Raw genomic sequence first — 23419 nt, 5'->3', positions numbered from 1 at the left:
TACCTAGCGTTATTGCTATATGATAGTATTATTTATTACACATCGTTAATTTCTACTTTACAAATTTGGGTCCAATTTTTTATATTGTCACTTGCCTGTTGTAATTTTCGTTTGGCTTCTTCGTTGTTATCTCCGAGAGCAAGAATCGCGGCGTCATCAGCAAATGTAGCAAATTCCATTTGTGGTATGCCTGCTTTAGCTTCTTTTATTATAGAGTAGGCTGGATTCCTCTTGTTCGACTCTAAACGTTCTAGCTGTAATGTAAGTTTTTTAATAGTTTAGTGTACAAAAGTACTATTTTCTGTAGCTTAACAAGGCTAGTGTTACATTACATTAAAGTCAAATATCGTCATTATATTAAAGGCTAGTATTACATCTAAGAATATCGCTGAACATACGTTTTTACCTTCATAAGTTATTTCAATTACATCTGTTACATAGAATGCACCTGGTCAGTTATTGAATGTTTGTTAATAAACCCAAACTAGTGTGTCGGTATTAGGTTTTTTCTCTAAATTTATGAAAATACTTTGTATCCAATGAAAGGTAGCAAAGATTAGCAGGATGATAAAATAGTAATATGGAACCAAAATGTACTTGTCTCTATCAGTAATTAAGTCATTACTAATGCTCAATAACATTTTGATGAGCACTATCGATATGATGTTTTTATTATATTAGGTGCTTGTTTGTAATCTGGCCAAAAAATCTGGCTTTTAAAAGACATCTATTGAGAGAGATTGGCACGATATTTATTAATCAAAATATTCTCCATCATTTTCTACAATTTTTTTCTCATCTTTCGTGCAACATGACTATACGGTGTCCAATTAACGATGTTGATTTGGCAGCGATCAATTTTCACAATTTTTCAGCATTTCGAATCCTTGTGCTGGCCAAGCCATCATTTGAACAAGCGGTATTCAGAAGACGTCTTCGATGTCTTATGAATAAACTGAATGCGCCAGAACGTCTCATCGCGCGTCAACTCCTACAACGTATGACAGATGCAAGAGGATGACTGCGTTCGTTACTCACTATTCAGCCGTGTTAGACAAAAAGCCTAGCAGATCAGACTCACTATTAAATAACTTATATTACAGCCAGAATGTAATATCCAGACCGCAAAGCAACTGTACTGTCATCACTCCTTTTACCACTTTCTTTAGACCATATATACAGAATTTTTAATCTTATCCAGAATTTCAAACATGGGTCGAAAATAAAATCTTTACAAAACAACGTGACGATAGATTTTAATAGATACCATGAACTTCATTGAAATAAAATGAATTAAAAATTAATTGTAAGGAAGCTTTAAAGACCCTTTAAAACATAATAAACCAGGTAAAAAAATAGCAAAAAATATCTAGTATTTATGGATTACAAGTGATCTATGGACTTAAATTTTCCAGGGATGCTTCATTTGATGAAAATCGCTTCCCATCACTTATTTTTTTGAGCCGGAAATCAAAAAGCATTAAATCTGGCAAATAGGGTAGAAGTGACTAGAACTCATACATTCATTCACACTTTTTGCAATGATTTTTAAGATATTCGAGAGAAGTTTACCTTAGTTAAAAAAACTTATTCTCCATTTACCATTTTTAGATGTAGTTCATGAATTACCCCAATCTTCTACTAAATTTCTATTGGTTAATCGAAAATGTTTATAATATAAATCAGTAAATAAATAAAACTCTTTTTGTACACAAAAGAATCTGTTATTTAATGAAAAGAACCAAAAATTAAAATACATTTAAGAAAAGTATTTCTTTCATTTTCCTCAAATTTATGTATAAAAAATTTGGAAAAATCATTGACTTTATTCTTCACACTATATAAGATGAAAAATCGAACACTCCAAAACGCCAATTTTAATAAGGACCAAAACCTTCTCGTGAACGGCGAAGTTATAACATATACCGATAGCGGTTTTTGCCGTTGAGGCTGAAAATTCTCCGACAAATTTCAAATGGGGTGGAAGCAACTTTCGTTGTCGATATTATATTTCCCAAATATTGTCGATATAAACATAGGTTATACTAGATATTTTCCAGAATTTATGAGTTCATCACCCCTTACTTTTTGCTCTTGTACCGATTGGGATTTTGCAAATCCATAGATAAATTTATATTCGAAAGACTATTTTGAATAAATATGGGAAATACGTTTTCTGCCGCTGTAATACACAGTTGGACTCTTTATGGTGAGTCGTGTTGGTTTCAATTTACATAAACGTATATTGATGAAAATTGTGTTCTACAAAAGAAACGAAGTTATTTCTTTCATCTCGACGATCATCCACTGTTCCCACATTTATTCTTTAATTCGTCTTTAGTATTTATTACAGTTTTGACGGATTATTTTGCGGACTCCTTCGCTTCCAATATTTTTTTTTTTTTTTGGTTTGGAAGATTTGCATTTGATGATTTGTGTGCATGTGTCAAAACTCGGTTAAAAGAAGTTAATTAAGAGTTTCACTCGTTTTTGAGTATTCTGATTAAGGTTTTTACAAAAATTTAACTAGTTTCGTTGGTGTTAACGGTTGTCAAGTCCTCTTTATATAATTAAGGATTTTCGTGCAACCTCAGACTATTTGATTATTCCTCTTAAAACTAGTACAAAAAAAGAAAGAAAAATAATCTCAAAAGCAACTCATAATGGAAGTGATGTTCATAACTGGATATCTTCCGAGCTGAAAAAGGTGTTTACACTCCATCAAAATCTATTTAATATGTGTTTTAAGTCTTCGATGCGATATAGCATACATTTAAATTTAAATTAAAAGGCCTCAAAGTATTTTTATTTTTTGGTACTTTATATTATTTATTTATTGTAATATGGACTCAAATTTGGTACAAGAATGGGACAACATTACGTTGGAAACTATTCAGATACTCCATGAATCTATTCCGAGAATTGCAGTTGTTTTAATAGCAAATGGTTCTTGTAAATGCCGAAAAAACATCGATATATCGATATATTTTCAAAAATATAATATATAAATTTTTGACACTTAATTTTAAAAGTTCAGGGCCGTTTTGGTATTTAATTGTATGGGTTTATGACGCTTACCAGTTCTTAATTTTACAGGTTTGTTAAAAATATCTCTCTGTAAAAAATACTTTTATTCTCCTATATATCGATATTTTTCGCCGCCGACATCCCTTGTCCATCTCATGTATTTAGGTGTTATTATATGTGAGTGGAGGTAAAACGAAATGGAACCGTTGTATCATTAGTTTGTGGATTATAGGATTTCGAGTGAAGCAACTTTTGTTATTGTAAAAAAATTGATAAAAAGGAATTTCGCGTGTTGATAAAATATTGCTATTTGAAGGAAAAAAATACAGTTGAAGCAAAAACTTGGCTTGATGCCGAGTTTCCGGACACTGCCCCAGGAAAACTAACCATCAAGGATTGGTATGCTAAGTTTAGACGTGGTGAAATGAGCACTGAAGACGGTGAACGCAGTGGACGCTCAAAAGAGGTTGTTACCGACAAAAATATTTTAAAAAACCTCAAAATGATTTTGAATGACCGTAAATTGAAATTGAATGCAATAGACATTCTAAAGATATCTACTGAACGTGTACATCATATCATTCACGAATGTTTGGGTATGAAAAAGCTCTGTGCGAAAGTGGTGCCGAGCGAGCTCACTTTGCTCACAAAAACAACGACGAGTTAATGATTCGGAGCAGTGTGCGTAATAAATCCCAGTTTTTGCGTCGATATGTGACAATGGATGAAACGTGGCTCCATCATTTCACTCCGAAGTCCAATGGACAGTCATCCGAGTGGACCGCACACTATGAATCCGCTCCAAAGCGTGGGAAAACGCAACAGTCGGCTAGCAAGGTTATATTTTCATTGACTACCTTGAAAAAGGAAGGACCATCAACAGCGACTATTACATAGCGTTATTGGACCGTTTGAAGGACGTTTGAAATCGCCGAAAAATGGCCACATTTGAAGAAAGTGCTGCTTCACCAAGATCAAACGGACCAAACACGGCCTTCATCGTGTCACAAATCAGTGAAAACGTTGGCAAAAATCAATGAATTTGGTTTCGAATTGCTTCCTCATCCACCGTATTTTCCAGATCTGGCCCCCAGCGACTAGTTCCTGTTTTCTGATCTCAAAATAATGCTCGCTGGGAAGAAATGTTCATCGAATGAAGACGTGATCGTCGAAACTGAGGCCTATTTTGAAGCAAAGGACAAATCGTACTACAAAAATGTTGGAGGGTCGCTATAATCAGTGTATCACTCTTGAAGGGAATCATGTTGTATAAAAAACTAATTTCGCCAAAAAATGTGTTGTACTATGGTAGGCCGGGGACTTTTCAATTGCCCTGTTACATATAAGGGAGTGACGCAGTTTTACCTGAAGAAACTGTTGGACAGTCGGTGGTGGCACGTCTAAACTGAACGATATTCAGTGATTGAGTAATCCAAAGTACCCTTCAATAATATCCTAAATCAACATCTCGGGATTGCCAGATCTTCGTAATCATTTACTAGTTGGTGCTGCTGGCACCTCACCCCACCCATGCTCTACATATGGGATTATATTTCTGTTTTGTAGACTGTTATTCTAGGATGTAAAATTGGACATGCCTCAAGGTCGCTACATATGTTAGCACTTCCGCCATATTTACCAGACATTGCTTCTTCTGATTACAAGTTACGTGTTTTTACATTACACTGTATCTCAATTGCATTAAAAGATTGCCCAATAGTATCATTTCAAGATTCTAAGAATGTTAAAATAATCGTATTGTTCTCACAACATCAACAGATACATTGTCGCATCCAGCGCCGCCTCAACCATCACTTAACCGCAACGACAAAGCTCTCATTTCATTGTTTCCCCCGTTATTTATAGCGTATCGCATAAAAACAAAAATAAAACATGTGCCTCTCCTTCCCCTCGACGGTTCCGTCGCCCCCTGACCCCCGCCCCGCGCGTCTTCGATATCGGATGGTCGGCATCGAAAACTCGAGTGGATCCGCGATAAAAACCCAGACAAAAACCGTCGACCCCGCCGGGACGAGAGGAACCAGTCGCCGGCTCGCCCGTCTCGGCCGATCTTCGTTACAGTTTTCTTCTTTCTTCGCGATTAGCGGCCGGCATCAAAATTCAGAACATGTCAATCGCCGTCGTACACTCGGAGGCGGAATTGGCGACTTATTATTGGCTGGTAGCACGTGCTTGTCGGCGATACACAGAGATTTTTCGACGGAGTGTACCGCGGCGTCGGTCAATTGGACTGGGTCTTTGCAATTTTCTCCAGTGTTGGGTCTAAGAAAATATTTTAAATATTATAAAGATTTTCTTCTTAACAATAGTTTGTTGTCATCACTCTAAAATAGCTTTCTATTAAATAAATATTTATATTGTTTGATGGAATTTGCGGAAAATTGTACACTACTGCGCTGAAAGGATAGTAAGACTTAAAAAAGTATTTATAAGTGTAAGATACTCCCAACTTGACGTAAAACAAAGGAGATTGATTTAGCAATCAATAATAAAGCCCATTTGTACCATGCAAGAAGGTTACTTACTAAACCACAGTAATGTTGAAGCAGTACGACAAATGAGAATATGTGGGATGTAAAATGTTATTCTTAACTTTAGAAGTATTGAATAATTTAATTTTAGTTCGGGAAATACTGATGTATTTATCATTCAATCGTTTTGCTTGTGTGTTGATCTAACCACAGCATAATAATAGTAATAAATTAAATTTGTAAATTAATTGTATTAAGCGTATCCAATGTAATAAAAAAATTGTTAACACGGTTTGTTCGACGAACTTCACTACAGACCAATTACTGTTTTTTTTTTCATTATAATAATGCTCCTTATCACAAATTATGTTTTTATGACTTTTTTATAAAATATTAATTACATCTTCTTACTCAGCTCAATGCAGGCGAACTTCTGATTGTCCTTAAACTGTCGTTTTAACCAGGCTAGTCTAAAATCTTAATAACTCAATCAGTTCAATGGTTAGCCACCATCATCTTTCTTATTACGTTATTGAGGTGAACCAAACCATGTGAATACATCACAAATTTGTGGCGGAGCCTTATTGAAAAGTGCCAGATTATCTTAATTTAACATAGTTCTATTTTTGTATTGACCTATTATCATTTAATACTTAAGTCAAGAGTTTCATTAATAGTCACAGTTTCATTGAATCTTGATTCCAATTGCCAATTTTTTTTGCTTTAGTTTCGTCGATTGAATCACAAATTTTAAAACAAGTTTTGAGGCACAGATATCTTCCAAGTATATTTAATTTATTTTTTTAATTTATTCATTACGTTGTTATTAATCGTTACCGATTAACCTACAATTTGTCTTGTGTACATTAACTTAAATCTAGGTATATATATAGGAGGACCCATCGGCCCTATCTTAGTCCCTGGTGCAATAATGTTAATGTACACTACTGTTTTTCTATTAAATACACCTCAACACGTTACACCATTCTACAAAGATCAAATAGTTTGATTCTTTTGGGTATGTGTACTGTGCTGGTGTTATTCAAGAGTTGTATTACTTCAATATTGACATAAGAATGGAGTCTGTCCTCATATCTCCTCGCAGTTCTCTTAATTTGTGACAGTCGGTATCTGAACTGTTGGTATCTCAGTGTGCCTACAATGATTCTCAGGACTTTGTTCTGGTAAACTAGTATTGTTTTTATTTTAATTTTTTTCGGAACATCCCCATAATTGAATTCCATGTGGCCATATAGGTTTCAATACTTGCTTGTATAATAGCAATGGATTAAGTACCGATAATTGTGATTTACTTCCAATTAACCAACACATTTTCCTATATTTTGAATAAGGATTATTGTGAGAAAATTTAGACAGCTGACATACATCTAGTTCCTAAAAGCAATAATAAATCATTATAACTCATCGAAATCAAGAAAATCAATAGTTAACTGTGAACAAAGAGTCATGAGCCAATATATACTTTCGTTTCCGTAAATCATTGGTGGTACTTCTTTCTGATCACATAAAAATTCCTCAAAGAAACAACTATATCTCCCTTTATTTTTTGTCAAAAGGATTTATTTGGTTTAGAAGATTGCTACTTACAGCTTAAGCTAAAAAATTACATAATTTTTTCGAATCATTTCTTACCAAAGGATTTTGCTAATAGCTTTTTTATATCATCTGGTTCTCTTTTCTAATATATACTTAAGGACTTATATGTTTAAATAACATTTACGATATTTTTTATTTATCCATTGACCCGCTCACTTAAAAAATGCTGTTGCTGCCACTGATTTTCATCGAGTGGTTCATCCAGAAAAAGAACCTATTGATTGTTCCAACTTGGGTCATTGCAAAAACATGAAAAAGCGGTTTTGCAATATGATTACCATCAATTATAAGCTGCGAAATCACTTAAAATCACACCCACAGCCCTGATTGAAGACCTATCGCAATCATCGTTTACATCGTTACTGCTTCATCCAATCCATCCAAACGGCTTGACATCATGGTTTTTTCGATTTAGAGCATCTAAACGCTATCAGAAAGGTGTGAAAAGTACTGGTTAACTGCAGATTACACTTAATTTAAACATTTTTTTCTGGATAACTTATGAAAAATTAATTCACATTCCTGGTAATAATATTTTATACTTATAATTAACAGCGGCATTTACATTCTAATCTGGCACCGATAAACAAGAAACCCGACGTCGCCAATAGACAAAACGGAAAAAAATTAATTGGTTCGTGATGACTTCTAATCAAGACCGGGGCTTGTTGACGTTATCGACCGATAATCCCGACAAAGTCGCGACCGATTGATGTCTATCGGCGAACGCGCCTGTCGAACGATAGGTCGTGTTGACTGTCGTCCAATGCGCGTTGTCCCTGGCAACGGGTCGATGCCGTGGTCGTAAAGTTTTACGGTCTCTGGAGTGGTGCGATGCGAACCGACGCTCAGATTGGACGCCGGCATGTCTGCCTCGACGTCGGTCGTAAAAATCAGAGACGTCGGTGGTGCCGGGTACAACGCGAAAAATGTAGAAAATCGCTTTACCTGGATATAATTCGGTAGTGAGTTCGTTCACTGGATGTCGGGGAACATTTTTATACTCCCATAGAATTATTGAAAAGATACATCATTTTTTTATTATATAATTATATTTTCCATTACATTTACTTAATACAATCTTAACTTACAAATAAATTTATTACCACCGTTGTACTTGCATCAAACTACTTAAACTACAGTTAAAAGTAGTACGCGTATTGTCCAGTAGCTGTATTGCTATCACGTTGCTCTAATTTAGCAACCTTATTTCATGCTTTAAGGCGAAATCTTGTATAAATTCATAAATCTATTTAATTTCGAGGTCATCGTGCAGTTCTTCGTTGGTGGTTATGTAGCGATGATAAACATTTATAAGTAATCGTAGAACTTAGTAATTTTGGCAGCGTTGGATTGCTAGTCGGTTTGACGTTTTAGTGCAACCAGATGAGTGCAAATTGGCTTTATGATTAAACAATAAAAAAATCCATTCGAACTAACTTTTGGATTCAGAAAAATTGATTAAATTGAAGTGATAAAGAAAATGTCTAACTTTTGTGTTACATATGCCCACACCTAAAATGTGATATTAGAGAAAATGCAGGGCAGATCAGACTCAAAATCAAAGATCTGTACTGCTTAGTCGGATGATTCTTCCCACCACAATAAATATGATAAATCAGTTAATTGTAAAGCTTATTTGGCTATTGTAATATACATACTATGCTATTATGATTTCGGTTAATAAAACAGTGAACTGACGTCATCTCATCTAAATTTATGACGTCAAATGTCGCAATGTTGCCACATCAACTTTTGCTTAGTTTTAGCTCATTTTGGTCTTGGTTTGGATATGTAACAAAATTTTAATCTAAATAATATAACATTCTTGTAAATTATAATTGTTAACCCATAAAATTCCCATTTTAGTGAGCAAATATCATATTAATGAATAAATAAAGTACATCTAACGCATCATCTCATTTCTGTTCGAAGTAAGTGATTGGAGAACGTAATCTGTTTCTCACTCTGGCTATCTAATGGCTTCGGTGTCTTCAATCAGAGTAACAATAAGCAGCGATTTGAAATTTATTCAAACAAGCAAAACGTTAAAACGTTTGCCGGTCTAAAACTTGTAATTATAATCAATAATGTTTTAAAACAAATTTCAGAGGTCTGACAACCAGACGGATTTTATACACTGACACGTTTAACAGGTCAATTGAAAAGTCCCGTCCCCCCGAAAAGAAAAGTAAGTGAAGGTAACAACCTCTTTTGGGGGTCCACTACGTTCACCGTTTTCGGTGCTTATTTCACCACGTCTAATTGGTTGATTTCCTGGGTCAGTGTCCGGAAGCTCGGCATCAAGCCAAGTTTTTGCTTCAACTGTATTTTTTCTCTGTAAAATTAATATTTTATTAACACGCGAAATTCCTGTTTATCCATTTTTTTCACAATAACAAAAGTTGCTTTACTCAAAATGCTATAATTCACAAACTAATGATCCGACAGCTGTCAAATTTATACACGCATCTTTTGAGGGTTAGGGTTAACTAAAAAACATGTGGATTTAGTTCTAGTAGCGCCATCTATGTATCAGGCCGGGGACTTTTTAATTGACCGGTTACATATTCGAATCCATCAGACTGCATTATATCTCTTTTTAAGTAGAATAGGATGAGAAGGAAATATTGTCTGATTTTAAAATGAATTTACAAATTGCGATAGGAAATACATTCGACATCATGATGATGTTATTTTGAACAGACTAGCTTGACCTAACTAGATATTAGTCCATATATTTCCTTCCATTTGTAGTACATTACATTTGGTATATTGGTATATTTCCAAGAGCATCAAGCACTCCTTACAGATCATAAGAACCTATTCATAGGGACGCCTGACATACGCACTAAGATTTGATATTGCCACGTTTCCAATTTTTAGAAATTATATTTATGTAAAAAAAATATATATAAAATATATTTTCTTGGACCTTAACCAAAAATATTCCTTTAAATTCAAGTTCATTGATACAAGCGTCATCTTCCTTAATATATTAATAAAGGTAATACCAACAACATTTTATTAAAATATTTAATTTTTCAATATAAAACAATATGTGCCATAAAAAATATAATTTATTTGTCGACGCATAAACATTGCATTACAATGTAATATGAAAAACTTACTAAACATTAAATGAAAATGTGTGAAAATGCCAAGGTTTACCGAATGTCTGCTGGGTATCTCTCAGAGTAGACTTTCCAAGTCAAGAAATATAGAAATATTGCAAACCAGCGTCTTCAGGAATAAATAAATATGATAACAAAAATAAACTTGTACCAAAATAATGTCCGTCTTGACAAGAGGCGTCAAATTGCATTTCGCGAGGAGAACTCTTAACTGAGCTTCCACATTATCACAGTTTCTAGGATATTGTTAATCTAATTTTTATAACAACCTAAAAAAATATTCAACATCATCTAAAACAAAACAAAAAAAACCTATTGAAGTACAGAGTTACGCTATGGAAAAACGAGTTTTATCAGTAGTTCTTTGTTTCAAAGTCTCCTTTTACCAACTATGGGTTTGTCTGGACTGGACCTAAAGTTTAACGTGGGCTCCGAACCACGGTCCTCAGCATTAAGCCTACCGACTGGCGAGTGACCAACTTCAGAAATCATCCCAGAAGACATCCGGTCTTACCCAGATTGGTTACTGGCGTGACTGAGATCATTTTCCTTGTCGGATTTTACACCCTTGCCTAAGGACAATCACAAATATTAAACAATCGCAAACATAAATTTACAACCATGTCCCAGCAGGATTCGAACCCGCGACTATCGCAACAGTCGGACCGTCCTGTCGCCTTTACTATTGCGCAAACAAAGCCGGCGTTGTTGTTTTTTTGATTCAACAGTTGAAAATACATGTGTATAGCCAATTTTGGAGTTGGAAACATTATTATTGTTAGGTAGAATAATTTCAATTTACAATATATGTAAAGGTTTAAAAAAAGTTGCTTCCACCGTGACAATGTTTGGATGAACATTGCCGTGACCAGGATTCGAACCTGGGTTACTACGGCCACAACGTAGGGTCCTAACCACTAGACGATCACGGCTACTGGAAGCTTGTCAACTTTTTGTATAATTTACGTTGAAACGATCTACTTTCATTTTAATGGGCGTGATAATTTGAGCGTTTAACTGAACCAATTGTTATCGAGACAAAGCTTTCAAAACGACGCGCCAAAAATTTTTAGAGAATTCTGTTATATATTCATTTATTTTATTTTTATAGGGTGATGATTTTTAATATTCATTTCACATTTTCTATTAAGATTTATTGCCCATTAAATCTTTTTAATTATTTTTAAATTAACTTATTTAGCTATGGAAATATATCTTTTAATTATATTAAACACTTCATGAAGATTTATATTTCATAGAATCTTGTAAATTATGTAATTAATTTGTAGGATTTTGAAAAAATAATAAATGAGAAGATTTTTATGGAATTTTAATTTGATTTGATTATTTGATTTTTTTAAGTATAATTCGTCATGTAAGATCTTTTGACATATGACTCTTTTTATGAAACATTGTTAATGAACGGTCCAGAATTATATAAACAAAGAAGTTAATATTATAATAATAGAATAATAGAATATAATAAGAATATAACATTAATACATAAGGTAAAATCAATACATTTCAAGAGCCGGCTGTTACGATAGTTGCGGGTTCGAATCCTGCTGGGACATGGTCGTAAAATGTGTGTTTGTGAAGGTCACAAGTCCAGCCACGCCAGTAACCAGGCTGGGTAAAACCGGATGTCTTCTGGGATGATTTCTAAAGTTGGTCACTTGCCAGTCGGTAGGCTTAATGCCGCGGACCAGGGTTCGGAGCCCACGTTAAACTTTAGGTAGTCCAGATAAACCCATAATTAGTTGGTAAAACGAAACTAAAATATATTTAAGCCTACCGACGGGCGAGTGACCAACTTCAGAAATCATCCCAGAAGACATCCGGTCTTACCCAGACTGGTTACTGGCGTGACTGGGATCATTTTCCTTGTCGGATTTTACACTCTTGCCTAGAACAATCACAAACATAAATTTACGACCATGTCCCAGCAAGATTCGAACCCGCGGCTATCGCAACAGTAGGAGGACCGTCCTATCGCCTTTAACACTGCGCCACCAAGCCGGCGATCCTGAATTTTAAATAACTTGTTCGTCTGAAAAAAAGTTTTCCCAATGAAAACACTCTAAAAATTCATAGTGTGATACAAATGATTGTAGTGGAAGGGATGTGGTCTCTTTACCCCCATTTACTTCCCTTGAATCCGCCTCCGTATCGAGTAGAATTGTACACATCCAATGCTTCATAGCTTCATAGAGATACTTTCAAACCTGCTAAATCATTTGAAGTTGAGCTAAGATCATTATAATTTCTATTGTGAATTTTAAATTCACTCAGATATACAAGAACACTACAAGGTTTAATAAGTGATTTTTATATACTGACATTGAGTGTTAAGATAATATATTGTTGATATAAATTGTAAAACTGATCCAATGAATAGCTGTATATGATTTTATATTGAATTTAGTTATATAACAAAATAAATCAAGTACGTAAAACACTAGGTCTAGCTTTATTCTAATAATAATAAAATATCTAGTAAAAAGTTAAATAATCAAATTCTTAAATTTTATGAGAATGGGCTAATACTAAAAGGCATCCCATAATATTTATGACATCATATTATTTTATTTAAAATGTTCATAAGAGCACAAATATACAAAATTCATTCAATTATTAAAAACTGATTTTATTTTGACTGCTTCTAGTACAATATAATCAAAATGTAAAAAGTGAAATGAGATCATGTAAATGATGAAATTATTGCGGTTATGCCATTTTGCCAAAAGTGTTTGGATTAAATATATTTAATTTTAAAAGCAAGTGGGACGTATATAACGCATTATCTAGTTTTTTTCCTTATATTTATAGTCCAGTACCATTTGATGTATATAATAGGGTCACTATTTATATTTCGGGAATAGGCAAAAAAACAAATAGTTAAGCTGCGAATATATTTTTATTGTTTTTCAAAGTACTCGCCACGATGATCGATACACTTTTGCACACGCTTAAAACAATTTTCAAAGCATTTATTCCATTCCGAATGAGGTATCTTCAAAGAATGATTTTTGAACGCTTCAACAGCTTCTTCGGGCAATGAAAATCGTTCACCACGCAGTTTATTCTTCACGGATGGCAACAAAAAGAAGTTACTGAGTGCCAAATCAGGGCTGTACGGCAGATGTCCCATCAATTCGATGTTTTGAGTGCTCAAATTTCCCGAAGAAACAGGCCACCATTTTCTTTGAAGCGCTTCGTGCGCGAACAACTTTTGTTGGATTTGGTTCATCTTGGAACACCCATACAGTCGACTGCTGCTTACTTTCGGGCTCATACGAATATATCCATGATTCGTCACCTGTCACGATTTTATAAACGTTTTTCGAAGCAACGGGATTGAATTTCTTAAGCATTTCTTTGCACCAATCGACACGAGCCCTTTTTTGAGCGATTGTCAAATTGTGTGGGATCCAACGCAAACATAACTTTCGCGCAGCAAAAGTAAAAGCAAAAATGTTAAACTTTACGATGGAACCATCAGCTGGACTCACATGATAACAGTGCTGCCAATTCCCGAAATATAAATAGTGACCCTCGTAATCCCACTGGTGCACACCCGCAAGTTAAAATACGGCACAGTTTTGATTTGACTGTTTAGATCATAGTGATATTGGATTTCTTTCAGCAACACCACAGTTGCCCGTCGTAGGTCCATACAGGCTTTAAAATGTGTTTATATAATGACAACTTGTTATGTGTTTGTTTATATAATGGAAACATGATTATTTCGATTACACATTCGCGTGTTCATTATTTGACCACATTTTTTTTGAACCTCATATAAAGTTCTACTCGTTTTTTTCGTAACATGTTTTTTCCACTGAGCTGAATGTGCCATGTCTAAATATTTTAAGATGTATTCTCATAGGAAACTACTCTAGAACCAACTATCACTGACACTACCTTTTTTCATTTAACTTTATTCGCCATTTCTTGAAAGACAACGAATGGGTTTGTTGGGATATTTTTAGTTCTTTAGGACAGTTTGACGACGACCAGTGAAGTTTTGTTGGCATTCGTTTGCAATCCATAGAGTGTCGGTAACATTAAAAGAAATGAATGGAATCGACGTATGCGGTGTGGATGATAGACACTATAATCGCCGCCGCCTTTGAAAAATACGGATTCACGCCCAACGAACGACAATGAATGTTCGGTATACAACTCCGAATCTCATTCGTTATCCTAAAGTCATTGTGGTCATTCCTTCACATTTAGAGATATATTGGTAAGCAATATTGATCTAAGGGCACTACCTTGTACATCCTCATAGATGAATATTAGTCACCGTATCTTATTCTGAACTGACGATTAGAAATATAGAATTTGAATGAAATTTTTGAACATATATTTTTAAAAAAATTGAATTAATTAATGTTGGTTAAAAATGGCAACACTCTTTGTAAACCATGCTTGATAAAAAATCCTCCCGCAGTAATTTGCCAGCAACTTTCTCGATGTTTTTATCGGCCGAAATTTATCATCCTTTACGAGCCGTAACTTCTTAGCCTCGCGTCGTAAAAAAGAACCTAATCGAAAAAATGAAACAATCCCATCCACATCGTTTCATTAGCTCGGAATACATCAACTTTTTTCGCCTCCCTCTCGTTCTCGTCCCCCTCCCCCTCACTCAGTTACTCCACGTATTTATTACCTTCGTAACAACAGTCATTCAGAAAAACAATCTACCCGTCTGCGCCCGCTGCCCGTGCCACAGCTCCGGCCAACTATTTTTCTCCATTTTCCTTTATCGGCCCGAACAGCCCACTGCCACTGACAGCTTCCCGGCAGGGTAGTAAAATCCAGTGGCGTAGTCGGTCCGCTGGTTGTTACGACGCGAGCGGGGTCGGGGGGTAGGTAGTTTACGACTTCGACCGACGGGGGTCGCTGTGGTCGTCAACCCCTTTAACGCCGGTTTGTGGAGTTTTGCTTCGAAATGCGGGGGTATGGCGATTCGAACATGGAGAATTCGTTTCGATTTTTTTTGGTCTAGCGGTAACAATAAAAATAGTTCGACGGCACGCGAATTTCGTTTAAATATCGAAAGAATTTCCTTATCGGAATTTAGAACGAGTTCATTCCCGGGTTTTTTTCGCGAGTATATACATTGTGTAAATTGTTGGAGTTTCAAACGCAAGAACTATTATTCATCGAAGAAGGGGCGACCTGTTGAACGGCGTTACAAATCGACAGTGAGGCTTTTTATCTATAAAAAAAAACAGATCTAACCCATCCCACCCGTTATTCAATTTTAAAACACATGGTCGCTATTTTTCGAATACAGCGCACTCTGTAGGGACAACATGAAAGTAAACATATAGCATATGATTGGTTCATTCTGTCAATGCGCATTGCATCTGGTATATTTACTAATTTTGGGGTTATGTTTATCTTACTTGTTAATCTCTTATATATGCTTGCGGAAAATTCACGAAATTGAGATAAAATAACAAGACACTAGTTTTTCATTGATAATCAAAGAAATTAACAAATTATAGCGAAGATGAGGCGACACATTGAATGTATGAATATATATTAATATTAATCTCAGTGTCTATTAGTATACTATACATTACTAGTACAAAAAAATGTGATCGAAAAAGTAACTAAAATTATAAATGAATGAAACTTATAATATATTCTAGATGTGACAATATAAAGAAATACCAGGATATGGTAATTAATAAAGCTCACATATTGTTCTTGTTCTTAGTCGTTACTAAAAAATATGCTTATATATATCATATATAATATATATATATATATATATATATATATATATATATATATATATATATATATATATATATATATATATATATATACTAGCGACCCGCCTCGGCTTCGCACGGGTGCAATGCTGATACTTAATTAAATACACTACAGAAAAAATATGAACGTTGTATATAAAAACATAGCGGCCCGCTCCGACTTTGCACGGGCATAAAATATATATGCCTATGTCACTCAAGGAAAACATGATTAAAATCGATCCAGTATTTTTGGTTCATTCATTACTGCCCTTGGCCTGCACGCATTAAATTTGGAGTAAAACAATTCCTCTTCCCCTATACTTACTATGAAGATATCCTGCTATCTTTGGAATATCTAAATTCATACAATTTTTATTACATTACACATTTTTAAACGCAAATTTTAAATTTGTAATATCTCCGAAAATATTTGTTTAATTTACATGCTGTAAGGAACCATATTGATCTATATTAATTGCACACTGTATTTAAGGTACTTAATTCGATAAGGATTAATGCCGTATTGCTTAAAATAGCTTCGTAAATAAGCCATTTTCTCACGTAAAAAGTAAACAATAAAAATGGTTAATGTGGGTTATCCCTAAAAGATAAACATATACCAACGCGGACTTTTTTGTAGACCTTTTTATGGTGTACAATACTGTAGTACATTAATTTGATCTAAATCGTAGGGTTAGGCAGCGTTTTTGCTAATTGCTAAATAAGCCTAAAAAAATAGGTTAATTTACGACATCACGTTAGAAACCTCTAAAATAATGCAATGTTGCCTTAGTATATTATGCATGTATTATACATATAAACCTTCCTCTTGAATCACTCTATCTATTGAAAAAAACCGCATCAAAATCCGTTGCGTAGTTTTAAAGATTTAAGCGCACATAGGGATATAGGGACAGAAAAGGCGACTTTGTTTTATACTATGTAGTGATATATATATATATATATATATATATATATATATATATATATATATATATATATATATATATATATATATATATATATATATTGATAATATTGCAGATAATACTGTACATGTTTGAAATATGCAAAGTACATAGATTACATTATAGAGCTACATGCGAAGAATATCTTTAATAGTCCCAAATTATTGATAACTGTAGTCGTATAGTCGTAATTTTTTAAAGAGAACATATTCAAAAATTAATTTATAAAAATAGAGACGTAAATAATGAAAACGTCAAAGATGACTAAACTAAATTGAAATGTTATTTATTTTATTGTGCCTAACTAGCCAGTCATATATTGAATCTTGTTCATTTCCTTGTAGTCCAGTCCGTAGTGTAGCTTAAAATGCTTTGAAAGCAAAATTGAATTACTATATGTGAAAACAAGTCGACGATATACGCGTGATTTTGATCAGTGGCCTTTTTTGGATCTTCTTCTGGTAGAAATTCCGAGATCTTTGAACGAAAAATTAAACCAAGTGATCTTTAAAATTTTTTTTTGGAGTCAGACCTTACGCCATTAAAAGAGTTTTTTCAACCAACTGCTCTCAAAGTTTACTACTAAATATTTCGGGTGGGGGATTACCCCGTTAGTGTAAATTATCTGGACTTGTGGAAAAAGACCACGATCTTTTTCTCATGTTTCTCATGTCATACATCATCGCCCGTAATCACTGTCTTCAAAAATAGTTCGAAAAACGTAAAATATGATAATCTCTTGGATGGAATCTCCATTTTCAAATCCGATAACGTTTGACTGAAGTACATTTATGTCTAGAATGTTTTATACACTTTTACCCTTCAAACACACTGCAATATAACTTTATTGATAAGATTGATTTCTTGAAATATGTTACTTAAAACAAAGCTATCTGTTAAAGCCGATTTCAACAATATAGTCCACTCTTTACAATAAAAATTATTAACACTATGGTCCGAACAGTATTAGAACTCATAATATTTTAGAGACGATGACACTGTTGTTATTATTTCCATTTATTTATGAATCAAATTGTTATCTATATATTTATTATAAAAATTAAAACTAAATAAACATTAAAAATTAATCTGAGACTAAAAAAAGTTGCTTCCACCGTAACAGTGTATCAACCACTGCCGTGACCAGGATTCGAACCTGGGTTACTACGGCCACAACGTAGGGTCCTAACCACTAGACGATCACGGCTATCGGAAGCTATGCGTAAAGGAAATTATCAGTTCTTATGTTGTAAATTATACGGACTGATCTACTTTCATTTTGTAACAAAAGGCGTGGTATACGCATTGAACCATGAAAAAGACTTGTACTTTCTATATTATGAGAATTATTAGAAAAACAATCTGTTTGTGATCTTCAGTTCTGCATATAATTATAGAAGTACGATAAATTTGAACATGTAAATTACTTACTTATTTACTATAAATACATCAATATGTTTTTCCAAATTAAAATTAATTTAGATTGCTTAAACTAAAATTAAGATTAAACAGTAACAGGTCAATTGAAAAGTCGCCGGCGCTACTAGAATTAAATCCATATGTTTTTTAGTTAGCCCTAACCCTCAAAAGATGCGTGTATAAATTTGACAGCTGTCGGATCATTAGTTTGTGAATTAGAGCATTTTGAGTGAAGCAACTTTTGTTATTGTGAAAAAAATGGATAAAAAGGAATATCGCGTATTGATAAAATATTGCTTTTTGAAGGGAAAAAAATAGAGTTGAAGCAAAAAACTTGGCTTGATGCTGAGTTTCCGGACACTGGCTCAGGAAAATCAACCATTGAGGATTGGTATGCTATGTTTAGATGTGGTGAAATGAGTACCGAAGACGGTGAACGCAGTGGACACCCAAAAGAGGTTGCTACCGACGAAAATATTTTAAAAATCCACAAAATGATTTTGACTGACCGTAAATTTAAATTGAATGAAATAGCAGACACTCTAAGATATGAACTCGAATGTATCAACTGAACGTGTACATCATATCATTCACGAATATTTGGGTATGAGAAAGCTCTGTGCAAAGTGGGTGCCGCGCGAGCTCACTTTTGACCAAAAACAACGAGTTGATGATTCGGAGCAATATTTGAAAGTGATAAGCGTAATAAACCCGAGTATTTGTATCGATATGTGACAATGGAGGAAACATGGCTCCATCATTTCACTCCGAAGTCCAATCGACAGTCTGTCATTTATATCTGTCAAGAAAAATTTTTGCTTTACATCTTTCATTTGCTTACATATATTTTTAAATGGTATGCGACTTTGTTTAATTGCTGAGTTATTCTCGATTATACTTCAGCATGACAGGTTTCAACGACTTTTGAAACAATTAGTAATGATTCACGAGATTGAAATAAAAAACTGTTCTGAACGTATGGAGTTTCAGTACTGTTTCATTAGTAAAAAGATGCATTATTACATTGTAACTACAAAAACTAAATCAAGATAAGTATGATGCTGACTCTTGAGTTATCTCAAAGTACTTATTATTTTTCTATTCGTTTAATTAAAATATTGCCAGAAAGACATAAGTTACTAGTGGCTGACCCTTGGCGATTTAAACGAATTTAATAATTACAAGAAACTGCATATTTATTTTCGTATCAATAAATATTAAGTGTATTAAAATCAATTTTATACTATTACAATTATGTTTTCGTTATGTTATCTGTTAAGCCTGAAAATCATCGCTGACGTATCAAGTGTCACTTGTATGAGGTGACCGAAAACATGTGGATACGGCAACTTAATTCCTTGTCCGAGCCGTTGTGGATATCCCCAACAACAAGAGTCGTATTCAGGTTGTTAAGTTGTTATTCTCGGATTACCCCATATAACCAACCCCATTCTTTTAATTTACAAGTTACGTAGCTTCTGGTGCTTCCGTTGAGGTATCGAATTGCTAACGAGGATTAAAATTAGTTTTTCTATACTTTTAACATGAAAAAATATTATTTTTAATTCGTTAATAATATAATTAATCAGTGACTGCTTAGGATACGTTTCTATGTCCAAGTAAAATGTTTGCATTTTCCTGACAAAATGAACGTATTTTATAAAAAAAATAAAGCTCATATTTGTCAGATGCTTCTCCCGACCATCATTCAAACATTTTAGAGTCATATATAACTGAACGACACTTCAAGCCCAAACAAGAGATGCCTATTCTGACTTCTGTCGTTTTGACACAGGGAAGTTTATGGGGACCAGTCTTTTTCTGCCCCAGACGTGAAACTTGCCTACATTCAATGAAAATGTTTTAGAGATAACAACAATCAATCAACCGAAAAGCTGCCAAAGCGTTCAATGCTGGAGATAAAAATCGCGCATCAAAATAAATCAATGTATATTGATTTGATGAACAAAATAATCAAGTACAGGCCAATATATATAAATCAGCAAGTAGTCCATAAGTAGGCAATTATGTTAAACTCATGGGTAAGCCACATGTTAAGAAAACATGTGAATAACTCAAGCTGAAATATAAAAAATGTACTGATTACTGCAAAACCATAGAAATACCATCGGAAGATTCTAATACAAGGTACTGCGAGGTATTGGTGATTCTCCACGCTATATTCGCAACGACAATCTGCATAAGGACCTGCAGGTAGAAACTGTCGATAACGTCTTCAGGGACAATGCCCAAAGACACGAAGAGAGGCTCCATCACTCACATCAATGTTGTGATCTTCCAGCTCCTAGATAATGATGACAGTCAGAAGATTAAAGTAACATTACTTTTATATGTTAAGAAGCACCATATTTTCAAGTTATTATTAATTAATATAGTTTTCCAATTTCATTTCATAATGAACTAATTAATTAGTTCAACAACGAATTAATTAATACAAACAAAAAGTTATAATAAAATTAGTTTAAAATTAAAATACTTTCTATAACACGATATAGCGCATTGCTATATAACTGATTTGACTATAATTTATACAAAAAAATAATTAATAACTATTAAATAAGTTTAAATAACAATCTTAATGGATCTAAATTATTATTATCCAATAAAAAAATAAAAAAGTGTCTCCACCGTGACAATGCTTCGGCATTGCCGTGACCAGGATTCGAACCTGGGTTACTACGGCCACAACGTAGGGTCCTAACCACTAGACGATCACGGCTAACGGAGACACGTCAGGAAAGTTGCAGTAAGCTGTATAGATATTTAAAGTTGAATTTATATTTTAACTAAACGAAATAATTATAACGAATTATGAATAATAATGCAGTAAATGTAAATTTCATACTAACTGGCATATGTAGTAATGTTAATCGTAAAATTAAGATCCATTATATTTATTACTAGCTGTTAAACATATATCTGAGCAAAATAATATTAATTTTCTGTTTATATGTCATTAATTCAATAATAAAAATTAAAAAAATTATTATTTAGTCACAAATTAATTCGACAAAGCAATATTTTAAATTATTTTTCTTTAATTAAAAAAAACAGCTTCCTCCGTGACAATGTTTACACATTGCCGTGACCAGGATTCGAACCTGGGTTACTACGGCCACAACGTAGGGTCCTAACCACTAGACGATCACGGCTATTGGAAGCTGTACGTCGCAATTTATTTTAAAATCAGTGTTACGCACAATACAGAAAATGGACTACTTTCATTTTTATAGGCGTTGTCTCGCGTTTATTAAACTATTATAATGAATTAAAATAACTTTCAATGTTACTATGTTACTAGAGTTGTGGGTATGAAACCCTAGCACTTTTAAATTTGTAATTGCAGTTGAATAATTGTTATTATAATTTTTTTTGTATGTATTTTAAAGTCTCCTTTTACCAACGAGGGTTTATCTGGACTGGACCTACAGTTTAACGTGGGCTCCGAATCACGGTTCACCACCAGCTGGCGAGTGACCAACTTAGAAATCATCCCAGAAGACATTCGGTCTTACCCCGCCTGGTTACTGACATGACTGGGATCAATTTCCTTGTCGGATTTTGCACTCTTGCCTAAGGACAATCACAAATGTTAAACAATCACGTAAACATATATTTACGACCATGTCCCAGCAGGATTCGAACCCGTAACTATCGCAACAGTAGGAGGACCGACCTATCGTTACCACTACACCAACCAAGCCGGCATTATAATTATTTGTTTTATGCGTTTAAAAGTTGTTATGAATATAAGATATGATAGATATACTGACATATCGTTATCAGAATGTCTGCAAGAGCCAAAACAAAAGTCGTCTGTTATTCAACATATATGAGCTTTTTGCAGTAAAAAGAGAAGTAATTCAAGTTTGTTGAGACTTGCAGTGATTATAATATTTCATGTTGAAAAATCCACGTCTCTCCAAGGTATCTATAATGCAAGACTGCTTATTTTTTAATTGAAAATTATTCCGTGTTTTGTATGTTTTACTGTTTTCTTGAGTGTTCTTCTGATTATCATCAATTAAGTTGAACGAACTTAATTGATGATAATCAGTTGTCCAACTTAATTCTTTATTCTCTATCAAATAAAATATAAAGCTGTCTTATGAATAAAAAAAATAATATTCGAGTGCTAGCAAATATTCCCTTGTAATTTGACAAATAACCATTGGATATTTCTTATTACTTGTATAACGTTACTTTTGCTTTTATTAATAAGAAAATTAAGTGGACATTGATGGCGTTACACGATTTAAAAGTGTTTTGTATTTTGTATTTTAAATATGTGGGAGATTAATTAAAATAAAGCATTCACTTTTCCCAGCTCTGCTATAGTATATGAGTATATCTACGATACATCTTCGAACGACTGGATTGATGATAACTCATATTCATAACAGGACTTTGCAGACCCACATCGGTTTTAGAATTTGTTCATACAATAGTACATTATGTACGGAATATTGAGGTTTTCTTCTAATTAAAGAATATTTTTCTTTCTTATCTATTCAATCATTTTATTTAGTACATTGTTAATAGTCGTTGCCAACTAACATACAATTTGTATTTACATTAACTTAAATCCAGGTATATATCTAGGAGGACTCATCGGTCTAGGGTGTAATAATGTATATGTCTTAACACTACTTTTTTTTTAAATTCACTACACCTCACACCAATACACCTCACTACACTAACAATCGTCGAATGTTTGTTAACAGACCCAAACTGATGTATAGGTATATTAGGTTTTTTCTCGTTATAATTAGAACCTAAATGAAAACTATTTTGAAGGGAATTCCAGAAATGTTGGAATAAACGCACTTTTACACTTGAAAAGTCCCCGGCCTACCATAGTAAAACACATTTTTTTGGAAAAATTAGATGTTCTTATTCAACATAAATCCCATCAAGGGTGATACACTGATTATAGCGACCCTCAGTTTCGGCGATCACCTCTTCAT

The 23419-nt window shown here is 33.8% G+C and overlaps 1 protein-coding gene and 4 non-coding genes across 6 annotated transcripts in view; 1 reads left to right on the top strand and 4 right to left on the bottom strand.

Annotated features, from left to right (window-relative positions):
- Window positions 1-23419, top strand: part of LOC143199054 (tyrosine-protein kinase-like otk) — a 142036-nt gene that overhangs the window by 58682 nt on the left and 59935 nt on the right. The window lies entirely within an intron of this gene.
- Window positions 11131-11202, bottom strand: TRNAH-GUG (transfer RNA histidin (anticodon GUG)). Its single transcript has one exon. It is a non-coding gene; the product is annotated as a tRNA-His (tRNA).
- Window positions 18148-18219, bottom strand: TRNAH-GUG (transfer RNA histidin (anticodon GUG)). Its single transcript has one exon. It is a non-coding gene; the product is annotated as a tRNA-His (tRNA).
- On the bottom strand, window positions 21100-21171 carry TRNAH-GUG (transfer RNA histidin (anticodon GUG)). The gene has a single exon. It is a non-coding gene; the product is annotated as a tRNA-His (tRNA).
- Window positions 21533-21604, bottom strand: TRNAH-GUG (transfer RNA histidin (anticodon GUG)). The gene has a single exon. It is a non-coding gene; the product is annotated as a tRNA-His (tRNA).

This window comes from Rhynchophorus ferrugineus, unplaced genomic scaffold (assembly GCF_030347505.1).
Source record: "Rhynchophorus ferrugineus isolate W39M unplaced genomic scaffold, kcgeb_rfMv2 rfM6, whole genome shotgun sequence".
Taxonomy (NCBI): domain Eukaryota; kingdom Metazoa; phylum Arthropoda; class Insecta; order Coleoptera; family Curculionidae; genus Rhynchophorus; species Rhynchophorus ferrugineus.
Note: the sequence above shows the minus strand (reverse complement) of the source record. Positions and strands in the feature narration are given on the sequence as shown.